Raw genomic sequence first — 15,228 nt, forward strand, 5'->3', positions numbered from 1 at the left:
AGAGCCGCGCCCTTGGTGGGGGAGAGCCTGCTGCTGTGTCCCAGATGGGAAGTAGCAGAAAGGAGGTACAGCATCTGCAATGGCCGAGGCAGTGATGGCCGATACAGGCCACCTGGAGACAGAGGAGAGTGTAGCTCTGATCCCAGCCTCAGGAACACGTGAATCGTTGCTCACAACTGTGTGAGGCCCCCGGGACTCCGTCAGGCAGGAGCTGGGCTGTGCCTTCAGGGGGCTTGGAGTCCCAGGGACTCTACTAGGAGGGAGCTCAGGTTCAAAGATATGTTGGTTGCCACTGTGTTGCCCTTTCTGTCTGTGTTCCTTGGGCAGGCATCAGGTGGGGAGGGGTTATAGATATAGGCTGGCATGTAACCTGGCAACGTCCCTGTGAACACATCAGAGGATGGCAATTACCTGTAGTCAAAGAAAAAGAAACTAATGATTCAAAAGTTATCAGTAATTTATCCAAATTCCATTTGGATAGACTATCCATAAGCAAGGAATTATGGCAGAGGGGTGAAGGACATGGGCCTATGGGTGCATCCCCCAACCTACCCTCAGTTTTCTAGAGAAGCAACAAATTGTTTCAGGACCACAGACAGCAGCGCATGAACCCCATTGGGGTGCACCCGCGCCCGTTTTGTGCTTCTATGCCAAAGGTTGTCATCTTGCGTCCTTTACATCCAGCCCACGCTCTCAGTGGGAGCTCTGAGGAATTTCTGAGGCTGTGCTGAGAACAGCAGAAGTCCACTGCACTATACCTTTAGCGCTGGAATGAGAAATCCGTTCTCTTTATTCCCAAGTCTGTCCTCATCCAGTACAGTACTAATGACACTAGGTAATATAAAGTACTTAATATACCCAGGTACTGTGTTCCTATTTTGTCCTTACAACCCTAAAAGGTTAATTCTATTATTATATTCATCTTATAGACGAGGAAATGGAGCTGGTCACAGACAGATTAAATGACTTGCCCGAGGTCACACTAGCAATCTAGTTCCAAAGCCTGTCCCCAAGCTACTCTGCCGTGGTTGTGTTCTTGAACTTTAGAAGTGCAATTAAGGCAAAATGGTAAGAAACATGACACTTCATAGGACAACTTGGCTCATGACGTCATGACAGACCTGGAAAAGCCATCTGCTTTAATGCCTCCGACGTAGAATTCCATTTCCTATTAAGATTCCACCTCGTAGTATTACCTGCAAACACTAGGACAGGTTATATAACTTCTCCATGTCCCTATCTCCTTTCCCAATGGAACAATTAAGTGGGCAAGGCATCCTGGGTGGATTTGTAATAGGTGAGATACTCTAAAGCTGCAAAGGAAGAGAAGTCAGAAATGAGAACGTCCGTTCAGTTTTCTAAATTGTGTGATGTTGTGACCTAGACGAGAGAATCACAGACTTGTAGAGCTGTCAGGGACCTGCAGACTGTAGAATCCATGCGCTGCAGGAGTTTCAAATATCATCGGGGTGAATGCCTCAACCAACACAGGAATCCTTCTAACCACTCTTGAGATGGTGCTGGGGCCACAAGTAGCCATCCCTTCTCTGCAAGGTACCCTTCCTCCACCAAATGTTCCCACACATTATGTAATAGTGTTCTCCAAAGCTGATTCTTAGATGGCACCATGCCCATCTCGCTCCCACCAGAGGGCCCAATTCTGCCCTCTGGAGAGCCCAGAGTAAATCATACACCATTTCCCTGCGGCAGCCCTACACATGACGGCGAGTTATTGCACCTCTCCTGATGCTCTCTTTTCCAGACTAAACTGTTTAGGGTTCTTCAGTTATTTGTCATTCATCCTTATTTCCACAGTTTTCACCATCCTTATTACTCTGAATACACTTGGCTTTGTCAGTTGTTCCCCTAGCCTTCTGTTGATTCTATAGATATTTACTGACTGCCTACCAGGTACATTGTAGATGCCGTGAATGCACAGAAATAAACAAATCTCTGTCTTGAGGGGTTCGCTGTCTTGGGATGGGAGAGTGGTGTACTCTCAAGCAATTGCAATATGGTGTGGGAAGTGCTATGACAGAGGCAAGCCCAGGGGCTCTGAAAGCCCAGAGGATGGAGAAGCTGACAGGTGGCGGGGGGTGTGTGTGTGTGTGTGTGTGTGTGTGTATTGGAAACTGCACTCTAGAGGGGAGAGAGAGAAGAACCAGTTCTGGGAACTGCTTGTGGTTTGGAACTACTAGAGTCAGGGTTGTGAGTCATTGGAGGACAGGAGATAGGCTGGAGTGATCAACAGGGGCCCGACCATGAAGGACATTGTATGAGACTATTCTGAGAGCAATAGGGAGCTATTGAAGGCTCGTAAGCAGGAGAGTGACAACCAAATTTCGATTTTAAGAACAATCGTTCTGATTGCAAGTTGGAGAAAAGATGGGAGGCAGATGTGAGACTGGAAGCAGGAGATGCCACAACCAGATGAGAGCAGAGTAAAGCTATGGCATCTCCTTTTTCTGGAAGCTGCGCGTCTATTGGTGCTGCCTGCGATTGTGAGCTATACTGGTGGCCACAGCTCATTCTTGATTCACATCAGGGCAACTGAACCTTTTCTATAGGAATAGCAATATTAGCTCTCCCCCCAGGTTTAAATGTGTTTTAAAATTAATTGTTTTTTTAATCTTGTTTTACATTTAATCTTGTCAGTTTCAGCCCCTCCTTTCATGCTGTTGAAATCTTTGTGCATCTTGATTCAACCCCTTCATTTTTACTTAAGGGGAAATACTGAACAGTTGCCAAAGGGCTCACGGGTAATCAGTGGTAGAACAACACTGACCCAGGTTTTCTGACTCCTAAACCAGGCACCCTGTTATTTTGCCTCTTTAGGAAATTGATCTGTTTAAAGGAACTGGAATCAAGATTGACTAGAAGCAGCTTACTTGGAAGAACAGGTCTTAGCTTACAGACACCAAAGGCAGGAAGGGAGGACTCTATACCCCTTTCTAGTATTTCCTCCTGTTGACTGAAAAGATCCCTAAGTTTGAATCTACAATCAACAGGGATGGCATTACACATCTTCAGGCAGCTGAAGGTCACAGTTGTTCAAACCCAATCACTGAGGCACTTGACAATGTCAGAAGGCTTGAGAGAATTTCATAGGGTGAAAAAAAATCTTACAAGCTAATGAATGCTTAACAAAAGCTTCTCTATGGAACTGAACTAGTTCAGAATGTAAAAGCTGTTCAGGGAGACTGGACAGGTGATAGGAAACGGGACACCCCTGCAGGTGGGGCAGGGGAGAGGAAGAGGAGGGGGGCAGCAAACAGAAAGCTTCCCTGGATGAATGCCGAGAGAATCAGGGTCCTTCTCACTTGGGACCTAATCCACTTGATCTCTGGACAGAACTGTTTTCCACAGCCCCATGAAACCTGGAGACTCACTCGCACTGGGCCCTGCTCACTACAATCTCTGACCTTGATCCTGGCAATCAGCAGTAAACTGTGTCTAGAGCCCCATGCCCAGGTGGACCAGTGTTTCGTGTACCAGTCTATTCACCCACGCCAGCACAACATGCCATCGTTAGCTCTTTTCCTCTTATCTCATTTTTCCTTGATGTTAATTTTAAAAAAACAAGAAACAGAACAGCCCTCTACTTCTAACCAGCTCATCCTGCATCTCCTCTGGTGAACTTACAGGACACCCCCCACCCCCACCCGATGCTTTCCCAAGATTCAATCCATTCCCCACCACCCTCCACTTCATTCCTCACTTGAATACCATGCAAGTCCCACTAGTGCAATGCTTTTTTATTACTTTCTGTTGTTAAGCCAAATGCCATATGGAAACATGAGATACGTCAGATGAACAAGCGCATTATTGCTCCCTTCCCAATAAGCCTATGCTTGTCTTCTAATAACTGTTGATTGGCCAAATTTCACCAAGGGAGTGGAGATATATTCTTCAGTTGAGGGACTATGCAAATAAACCTTTATCTACTTTTCAAATAACAGCCACCCTAAGCATTTTTTAAAAGAGGAGAAACAAGTCATGTGCATTTTGCTCTGCGCCCTAATACGCGTGGTCCAAGCTGGAAGCCCCACACAGCCTGAGCTGAGACACAGACCATCTCCCAAACCCCTTCCCTGTGGGTCTAACAAAACTCTCCTTACTGAAGCCTCGGCCTGAACTTACGCAAGTTCAGGGGATCGGGTGGCAAGTGCTTCACTAAAGACATAATTGGAGAATACTTTTTTAAAGAGCATTTTCTATAGCTTTCTGTCTGGTTTCTCACACATCTTCAGTGACACCTGACAAGCTTTATTGAAGTGAATGTATTTGTCTGTATCAGGGTTACTCAAATTGCCGCTCTTCCTTGCCAGGAAATTCCCATCTCTGGCAAGAGGTGCCCACCTGAAGTCCCACATGGCAGAAAAGAAAAGCCTCGCTGACACAGAGGGCTTCCAGAGAATGAAACACAAACCACTTTTTTAAAAAGTAAAAGAATAAACTAAAATAAAAGCTTCCTCTGCTTACCTACTCATCCTACTGCCTTTTGGCGAAAACATTAGGCACTGAGCGCTCTTTGCCACCAGAGGCATTGATCCACATCAGCATTTTAGTGTCGTAACTTGACACATACCCCCGTCTGAACAATTGCTGCAACCAGGTGAATCTCACATCCCTCGGCCCCAGACTCCTTCAAAGCCAGCGGACTTACCTAATGGCTTGATGTCGATGCTTGGGGACGTCACGCACAGGGCACTCAGGGGCGCATCCGCCCGGCTCAGCCTGGGCAGCTGTCCGCTGGAGCCTCGGAGCTGCGGACGCCCGGCGTCTGGGCGCCTCCAGGAGCCGGTACGAGCTGCCAGTGGCGGGAATCACAAGGTGATGCGGTCAGGTCCAGGTTTGCTGTGTGATTGCTTCATACCACAGGGCGCTTCCTGTCCAGAGCTGGAAGAACGAAGGAGGGGTTTTTTTAGGAGATACAGATTTTCAATAAAATTCCTTTTCTATGTGTGTACAAGAAGGTGCGTTGCAACATTATCGGAAAGAGGAAATAACTGGGGGAAAAATGCTTGCCAGTTGGGGACTGAAATAAATCATGATATTTTCATATAGTGAAATGAAAAAGAGGAGCATCTGTGTTTGCTGCTATGGAAGTTCTCTAAGATGTACTGCTGGGTAAACAAAAAACGAGTTGCAGACTGTATTTCCAGTAAGGTCCAAATCGTGTTTATTTTTGTATATGCTTAGAAAAATGTCTAGAGTGATTCACAGGAAACTTGAAACAGCGGAAACTTTGGAGAAGAGAATTGGGGTGGGAAGAGTGAAAGAGTGATCTTGCTTTTTGGGCACTTTTTGGATTTTCTTTTTACCCTGTGTATGTACATAGTCCTTTTATAATAAAAGAATTTTTAAAAATTGCTTTCTTGCCAAATGAAAAATATTTTCTGTCAGCTAGCCAGGAGCTTCCAAGAAACAAAATTTCCTCAGCAGCAATCAAGCTGCAGTGAATACTTTTGAAAAGAGAAATTCAATATCCTCCCAAAGTATATCCAACAGTGGCTGTCAGTGAGTCTGGGGAGAGAGTTGTCTTCAGAAGATAGAGGCTGATACTGCCACATGTTGAGAAACACTGAATTAACACACTCTATTTTTATTTTTATAAATTTATATGCTAGAAAATGTCAGTCTATAGAAAAATAGTATAATGAGCCCACAGGTACCCAACACCAAGCTGCATTAATTATCATGGCTAATCCTATCTCGCACCTAAGCCGTTCCCAATTCTCCTTCCACCTCCCAAATATCAAGTAATTCTATCTGAGGGGATATATTCTGATAAGTTAAGAACTCTCTCTTTTTTTTAAACACTAGTACTATACATACCAAGGTATGTTTTTAAAAATTATCAATAATCCCTTTATATCATTGAATATCTAGTAAGTACGGACATTTCCAAATAAGATCTATACATTGGATTTGATTGCTACGTCTATTACATCCATTTTAATTTATAGGTTTCTCTCCCTCTGATTTTTCCTTGCAAGTTATTTATTGAAGAAACCAAGTCATTGGTCCTGCAGAATGTCCCACATTCTAGACTTTGCCAGTTATGTGCCTGTGTTGTTTTTAGCGTGCTCTTCTGTCTCTTCTGTTTCCTGTACCTGGGTAGTTAGATCTAGACTTGGTCTGATTTGAATCTAATTCTTTAGCGATAACATATAATGTTCTGTGCCTTTCTGTGATATTAGCTACCCTTGATGGTTATTATTGGTTGAACTGTGTCCCCCAAAAAGGTAAGTTGAAATCCTAACCCCCACACCTATGGACATAAACAGGTTAAAATGCTCACCCTAATTCAACCCTTATAAGAAAAGGAATATTTGAACACAGGCGGACTCAGGGAGAAGATGGCCATGTGAGCACAGAGGCAGAGACTGGAGTGTTGCATCCACAAGTCAAGGAAGGCTACAGGTTGCCAGCAAACACCAGAAGCTAGAAGAGGAAAGGAAGGCTCCTCTCCTAGAGCTTCCAAGGGAGCACTGTTCCATCAGCACTTGGTAGCACTTGGTTATGGCAGTCCAGGAAACTCAATACAATCGTCATTGCCTAGAACCACTATTTCTTTAGGGGCTTGCAATATTATGATTTTCCTTCTTAAATATTGGCTGCAATACTCCTATAAAAGGAACCATTTTGGGTGTTTGGTTACCCTAAAGTTCAATTCATGTGGCAAAGGTATATTCTTTCTCTTTACTTGCCTGTTTTCAAAACAATGAGTTGGTTCCCCAGTATCATCCAAAGGTGAATGACGGTGTTTATTTAATCTTTTCAAGTAGTATCATTATGAACTTGTGAATTATCAACATGATTCATGTGTCTCGATCCTTTTCATTTATTCACATTCATATCTAAATTGTCCCATTTGTGGTCAGTGAGCCAGAGCCTTGACAAGTTGATTTCTGAGTCCTTTTGACATGGTCCCAGGAATTCTGGGTATGTTGTGATATTCCAGATTCATCATATGTATTTCTTACCTCAGACCAGAACCATCCATTTCCCCAAGGAGCCCTGGTTCCTTAGTGGGAAATAATATTTAGAGGCTATAAACTGGCACTAGGGGCATGCATTGCATGTGATTGGTCACCATTTCTAGACCTTTTAAGTGGACAGAGCTAGGAAAGAGATTTTTTCAAAATAAGAAGGTGTATTATCAGTTCATACAAATATTTTCTATTAAAATTTAAGATTGTAGAATGTTTATAAAAGTTTTTATTCTATATTTGCATCCCTGTCTCTTAAGGTAAAATTCTTGGTTTCTATTAACATTAACATAATTACTTATTTGCTTTGTCCTATAAAACATAGCTAAGTTTCAAAATAATGATATCAATATTATTACTAACAACATGAATATTGAAAAGCTTAAGAATTTTTTTGAGTTCTTTTTGCCTTATGATATCTCCCACCAGGATGTACTACAACTTCCTCTGTTAGAAGTCTCTTGAAATAATTCCTCTCTGTGTGGTTGACCATCAACTCAATAGTTAGAAACATTTTTTGTTTTGTTTTGATTTTAGTAAATTGCCTTTTTTCTCAATTTTGATTTAATTTAGTCTATATTTTTATGTAAATTACTCACGACTCCAAAATCAAACCTACAAAACAAGATGTATTCAGAGAAATCTATAATAGCTTTTTACCCTATCTCTTTATAGTTTCCTCCATCCCTCTAGATAACCATTAAAAATCATGACTTCTTCTCCTTCTTCTTCTCCTTCTTCTTCTTCTTTTGAAATGAAATAAAACCACTGTTTTTCCTGTTTAATGTCAACAAGTACTTTATTGAGGTGACTTTACATGTAAGTGTACAGCTTGGTAAATTTTGACAAATATATACACCCAGGTAACTAGATCAAGAGAAAATAGACTTCTATCACCCCCAGAAAGTTACCTTGTCCCTGCTCCAAGACTTAAGATGTTTGAGTTATCCATGCTGTTGTATTAGTAGTTCATTAGTAGTTCATTATTTTTTATTAATACAATGCCATTGTATTAATATACCACAATTTGTGTGCTCTGGAACCAGCCTGTACATCTTGGGGCTGAATATGCACATTTCTTCCCAACTCTACTTTACGTGACTTCATGTTAGCTTAAAATCGGCCATGGTGGGAAGATTTACGCCATGTTACAAAGCAGGACCTCCCTCTCCTCCACCCCCAGAGCCATTTGCTAAACATGGACAAGCACACCACTAGCCAGACAGTAGGTTCATATTGAAATTTATTAGCATCTGCCAGTTTCCTACAATGGTTGTTCTATTTTACATTTCCACCAGCAGTGCATAAAGATTCCTATTGTGTCTCATCTTTGCCAGCACTTGCTATTCGACTTGGTCTTTTAATTTCAGCCATTCTGATGGGTGTATAGCATTATCTTATTGTAATTTTAATTTGCTTTCTTTTAAGTTTATTGGGGTGGCAATTGTTAGTAAAGTTACATAGATTTCAGGTGTACAATTCTGTAAAACATCATCTATATATCACATTGTGTGTTCATCACCCAGAGTCAGTTCTCTTTCCATCACCATATGTTGGACCCCCTTTACCCTCATCTACCACCCTCTCCCCCATTACCCTCTGATAACCACTAAATTATTGTCTGTGTCTATGAGTTTTTGTTTCTTCATTGGTTCATCTTGTTCTTTTGTTGTTTTTAGTTTTATATACCACATATCAGTGAAATCATACGGTTCTCGACTTTTTCTGTCTGACCTATTTTGCTTAGCATTATAATTTCAAGATCCATCCATGTTGTCACAAATGGTACTATTTCATCTTTTCTTATGGCAGAATAGTATTCCATTGTGTATATATACCACAACTTCTTTATCCATTCATCTATGGAAGGACACTTTGGTTGTTTCCATGTCTTGGACACCGTAAATAAAGCTGCAATAAACATTGGAGCACACGTGTCTTTATGTATAAATGTTTTCAAATTTTTTGGGGTAGATACCCAGGAGAGGGATTGTTGGGTCACATGGTAATTCTATTCTTAATTTTTTGAGGAACCTCCACATTGCTTTCCATAGCTGCTTCACCAATCTGCATTTCCACCATTAGTGTATGAGGGTTCCTTTTTCTCCACAGCCTCTCCAACAAATGTTATTTCTCATGTTGATGATAGCCTTTCTAACTGGTGTGAGGTGATATCTCATTGTGGTTTTCATTAGCATTTGTCTGATGAGTAGTGATGTTGAGCATTTTTTCATATGTCTATTGGCCATTTGTGTCCTCTTTGGAGAAATGTCTCTTTAGGTCCTCTGCCCATTTTTTAATTGAATTGTGTGGTTTTTTTGTTGTTCAATTGTTTGAGTTCCTTATATATTTTGGATATTAGCCCTTATTGGAGGCATTGTTTGCAAAAATCTTCTCCCATTCAGTTGGTTGCCTCTTTATTTTGTCGATGGTTTCTTTTGCTGTGCAGAAGCTTTTTAGTTTGACATAGTACCATTCATTTATTTTAGCTTTTACTTCCCTTGCCTTTGGAGTCAAATTCATAAAATGCTCTTTGAACCCAAGGTCCATAAGTTTAGTACCTATGTTTTCTTCTATGTAGTTTATTGTTTCAGGTTTCATGTTTAGGCCTGTGATCCATTTTGAGTTAATTTTGGTACACAGAAACAGATAGCAATCTAGTTTCATTCTTTTCACACGTGGCTTTCTAATTCTCCCAGCACCATTTATTGAAGACGCTGTCTTTTCTCCATTGTATGCTTTTGGCTTTTTTGTCAAAAATTATCTGTCCATATCTATGTGGGTTTATTTCTGGGTTCTCATTTCTATTCCATTGGTCTGTGTATCTGTTTTCTGCCAATATCATGCTGTTTTGATTATTGTTGCCCTGTAGTACGAGCTGAAGTCAGGGAGTGTGATTCCTCCAGCATTGTTCTTTTTCTTAGGATCGCTAATTTGCATTTTCTTGATGACTAAAGATGTTCAGTACCTATTCACAGGCTTACTGGCCTTTTGCTGTTTAGGTATTTACTTTTTTTCATTTTTTTTTTTTTGTAAAGCAATGCATATATTTTGTTAGATAAATTGTAGCATACTATACAGGCTTTAATTCATCTTGCTTTTTTTGCTTACCAGTGTATCTTAGAGCACCCTATGCCAGGATATGCCAGATAGAATGTTGCTTTTTACAAAATTATTTTACTGATTTGAAAAGGTGTGTCAATACCCTGAAGAATTTATATGTTGTATGGAGATGAGTCAATAAGATCACAGAAATTTTTTTCTTGGGCCTTCCCTCTACTAATGGCTGGTTTTCTTCTGGTATTGTAGTATTGTTGACACTTAGTAAGGTCTAGTATTGGAGATTAGTGAATTCTCTGCCCTGATTGGGGGTCAGAAATTTATGTAGCCACATAAGAAAATGTTTCCTTCTCAGTAGTCATAACACCCCCCCCCCCATGTCACCAGGTTCTCCTTGGCCACCCTTTCGTGCATCCAGTTCCACGTCATTGTTTCAGTATTCACGTTTCAAAAAGGTTCATCCTCCAATTCTTAAAAGCAATACAGTGCCCACCCCACCCCCCGCCCCTTAGCCACAGTTCTGTTTTCTTCAGTTTCAGTTACACAGGGTCAGTGGAAGCCTGAACATCCTAAATGGAAAATTCCAGAAATAAACAGTTCGTAAGTTTTAAATTGCACACCGTTCTGAGTAGCATGATGAAATCTCGCACCATCCCGCTCTATCCTGCCCAGGACATGAATCATCCTTTTGTCTCGTGTACCCATACTGCATAGGCTACCAGCACATTAGTCACTTAGTAGCCCTCTCGGTTATCAGATCGACTGCTGTGGTATCACAGGGCTTGTGTTCAAGTTACTCTTGTTTCACTTCATAATGTCCCCCAAGTGCAAGAGCAGTGATGCTGGCAATTCAGATACGCCAAAGAGGAGTTGTAAAGCGTTTCTATTTTATTATTTTTGTTAGTAATAATTTTGCGCCTAATTTATAAATTAAACTTCATACATATGTATGTATAGGAAAAAACATAGTATATGTAGAGTTTGATACTACCCACAGTTTCAGGTAACCACTGGGGGTCTTGGAACTATCCCCCATGGATAAAGGGGGACTACTGCACAAGAATAGATACTTTGTCCAATTCTACTGTGAATGCAATTTGGTGTGAAACTTCTTGGACTTAGCATTATATACATAAGTATACATATAAATTCATTCATGGGAATAATTTTCAATCTACACTGCTATAATTTTGCTGAAAAACATAGACTATTACAATTGGGTTGTCCATCTTGATTGGTTGGATGCTACTCAGAAAGGATTCTGTGTCTAGCACTGCAGCTCAACTCCCCCTGGGCACCTTAAAAGTAGATTGAGCCATAAAGCTGTCCAAGTTTTAAACGCAAACAGCTTCTAGCCCAGCAACTTCACCTATATAAATTTACTATGTCACAAAAATATAACACGTGTATGTTCAAGGATGTTTATTGCAACATTATTTGTAATAGAAAAAAGAAAACCTAGAAATAACCTAAATGTCAATCAATAGAAAACTGGTCAAATTATGGTACATCCGTATAATGGAAAACTATACAGATGTTTAAAAAATAAAAACAATTTAAATGTAATGTTGTAGCACATCATTTAAGATAAATTAAGCAAAACAACAGGTGAAAAATAATGGTTATAATACTATCACATGGGTAGAAGCTTGAAAAGAAGCTAGATGATGGAAAAACAGATCTATTCTATATAACTATATATTCAAGTAAAGGCATTTATTTTTCTAGAGGGATACACTGTTAACTGCTTCCAATGTGTTCTTTTAGGACAAAGGCCTGGTGGACAAAAAGAAATAGAAATTTTTACTTTATATGTACATATTTCTAAAGTCCTAAAATTGTTTCACTATGCAAATGATTTTTTTAAAATAATGGTTGGCCAGAATCTACTTATGAGAACACAACCAGACAACTTTTGAATGTGGAACATTGTATGAGACAGAAAAAAAATCAATGTCATGAAAAACAAAGAAAGGTAAGGTACTGTATTAGATTAAAATAGACTAAAGAGACATTAACAATCAAATGTAAAGTATCTACCTTAATTACATTTTGGATTAAAAAAATTAACTATACATTTTGGGGACAAGTGCAAAATTTAAATACGAACTGAATATTAGATGATATTTTTTAATTACTAATTTTCCTAGGTGTGATATAGGATTGTGGTGGCTATGTCATGGAATGTCTTTTCATATGTCTATTGGTCATCTGTATATCCTCTTTGGAGAAATATCTATTCAAGTCCTCTGTGCATTTTTTAATTGGATTGTTTGTTTTTTTGGTGTTGAGTTGTACAAATTTTTTTCATAAATTATGGATATTAACCCCTTATCAGATGTATCACTGGCAAATATCTTCTCCCATTCAGTAGGATGTCTTTTTGTTTTGTTGATGGTTTCCTTTGCTGTGAAAAATCTTTTTAGTTTGATGTAGTCCCATTTGGTTATTTTTTCTTTTGTTTCACTTGCCCGAGGAGATATATCAGTAAAAATATCACGAAGGGTAATGTCTGAGAGTTTACTTCCTATATTTCCTTCTAGGAGTTTTATGGTTTCAGGTCTTACATTTAAGCCTTAACCCATTTTGAGTTTATTTTTGCACATGGTATAAGAAGGTGGATACATTTTTTTGCATGTATCTGTCCAGCTTTCCCAGCACCATTTATTAAAAAGAATGTCTTTGCCCTAATGTAAGTTCTTGCTTCCTTTGTCATTGATTAAATGACCATTTAGGCATGGATTTATTTCTGGGCTCTCTATTCTGTTCCATTGATCCATGTGTCTGTTTTCATGCCATACCATGCTGTTTTGATTACTGTAGCCTTGTAGTATAGTTTGATATCAGGTAGCGTGATACCTCCAGCTTTGTTCTTCTTTCTCAGGATTGCTGTGGCTATTTGGGATCTTTTATGGTTCCATACAAATTTTAGGATTATTTGTTCTCGTTCTATGAAAAATGCTATTGGTGTTTTGTCATGGAATGTCCTCATTCTTAAGTGATGAATGCTGAAGATTTTAGGGTGAAGTGTCATTATGTCTGCAACTTCCTGTCTACAAAAATTATTCAACAAAAAAGAAACCTGAGAGAGCATGTGTGCAAATGTGGCAAAATATTAATAATTAATGAATTTAGGTGAAGGGTTACATGTGTTCATTGTACTTACAGAAAACCTTCAACTTTTCTGTAGATTCAATATTTTTCTTTGAAAAGGTTCAGGGGAAAAGTAATGGTACTCTTACCATGGAACCCATAAATTACTGGACTCATTATAATGAGTGTATCTCAGCCTGGATTAAACCAAAAAACAAAACCTTGGAGCCACCAGAACTCTGGCAAGAGCCTAGATTGACTTCAGTTCTGGGACAGCTCTTACCTCCAGATGCCATACCTGCTTGTATCCCTCACCCTTTGTATTCCACACCCAGATCTGGACTCAAGCCAAAGAAGTTTAGTCAAAAACAACCTGGCCTTTTAGTTTCACAGCCACTTAAAGGGCTTTAGCTGCTTTCCTAAAGTAGCAAGCCAGGTGGACTGTAGTGGGGAACATTTCCAGTGGGTCAGTCTTCCTGGTGTAAGGCAAGCTGTCTGAGTTTGGGGACCCAGGAAAGGACTGAGTATCTAGCAGGGGGAGTGGGTTTCTTGGTGGTGAAGAGTTGGGTGACTGGGGAGAGAACTGGTGTCTTTCGGAGCCTGCAGTTCATTCACATCTGTTGTACACCACCTACCATGTGCTGGGCACGGTACTACTAGTTAGTACAGGAGTACAACATACAATGAGTATGTACTCTGTGCAGGCCGTTGCTAAGCATTCTATCTAAATTGCTTCCAGAAGCTATCTTAGATACTACTCTCTTCCACAATAAAGAAACTGATCCTCAAATGGGCTAATTACCATATTTTGCCACGTATAATGTGCACTTTTTTGCCCAAGTTTGTGAGGGAAAAATAAGGATGTGCATTATAGTAGTACTATAGTAGCATTATAGTGGCACTAATTCCATATCTATATAAATGGTTTTAATTTTTTTATTTATGCTTATGAGTTAAAAGTGTAACTCTAGAAATCAATAACAATATCCATATGCAAAATAATACCCTGGTATATGATAATCGGTTTTGTTGAACTTATGATGAACTTACAACGATGAAGAGTTCTTGGCCTTCTATGATGGGTAAATATCATAAATTTGTTACCAGTACATAAAACTTCTTGTACCTGTTCTTGTGTTTTGTAATTATTTGTTACATAAAATTTTTAGTACCATAATACATTAAAAGATAAATGCTAAAATTCCTTTATAATACAAAAAACAAGCACCTAAATGTAAACAAATAAAAATTTGAATTAAAAATATTAAAATGAAAGATTTTTTTCCCCTGAAAGTTTGGGCCAAAAACGTGGGTGCACATTATACACGGGAGCACATTGTACATGGCAAAATATGGTAACCTGCCTAGGATCACGCAGCTAAGCGTGTTGGAACTGAGATTCCAATCTGGTTGTCTGTTGTCACAGCTCTAGCTACTCACTACTCCCACCTCCTGGCACTTCAGTTCCTTCAAAAGGCCCCACTTCTCTAGCCTGGGGGTCTTCCCCTGATGTGTACTTTCACCAAACCCTTCTTTGGTCAGCTATATCCTACCCATCCCTCAGCTTAATGTTCAGCTATCATTCCTCAAGAGAAGCCTTTTTGAAGGTACCTCCTCCCCTCTACTGTCCTTATTATACTAATAACCTTATGTTTAATTGTCAATCCTCCCACAACCTCTGGGCTCTTGGGGAAAGGAGGGTGTCTCACTGTCTTAGTTCTTGAAAATCTCAAGCCTTGGTATGGGCATGTGAAGGGTCCTAATTTTCCAACTCTAATCTCAGATTCTGATGTCTTGGCCAACATCAGAAAAAGCACTTATAAGGAGAAAGGGCCAGATGGGGGGAGGGTGTGGTCAGAGCAAGCAACTGAGTTTCTGGTAATCAGATTTAATTGTATAAAACTTTGAGAGAAACAGTGTGGACACTGACTCTTAAGCAATTCACTTTTGTTATAGGAGGGATGGTGAAGAGAGACCCCACTAAGGGTTAACAGCATCATTAATGGAGCAACAACTTCTATTGAGAGAGGACATCCCTGAGGGATGGCGAGAAGGCAAGAGTACCCATGCTCACCATCCC

General features: G+C 39.9%; 1 long non-coding RNA gene across 1 annotated transcript in view; it reads right to left on the reverse strand.

Moving 5' to 3' along the window:
- Positions 1–315: 315 nt before the first annotated feature.
- The window catches only part of LOC117027464 (uncharacterized), a 58,994-nt gene continuing 44,081 nt past the window's right edge, over positions 316–15,228 (reverse strand). Inside the window, exons 5-6 of the long non-coding RNA XR_004423925.1 lie at positions 4,667–4,899; positions 316–411 (exon numbers count right to left, since the gene is read on the reverse strand). This is a non-coding gene — a long non-coding RNA (uncharacterized LOC117027464). The remainder of the gene's footprint in view (positions 412–4,666; positions 4,900–15,228) is intronic.

The sequence above is a fragment of the Rhinolophus ferrumequinum genome, chromosome 9 (assembly GCF_004115265.2).
Source record: "Rhinolophus ferrumequinum isolate MPI-CBG mRhiFer1 chromosome 9, mRhiFer1_v1.p, whole genome shotgun sequence".
Classification (NCBI taxonomy): domain Eukaryota; kingdom Metazoa; phylum Chordata; class Mammalia; order Chiroptera; family Rhinolophidae; genus Rhinolophus; species Rhinolophus ferrumequinum.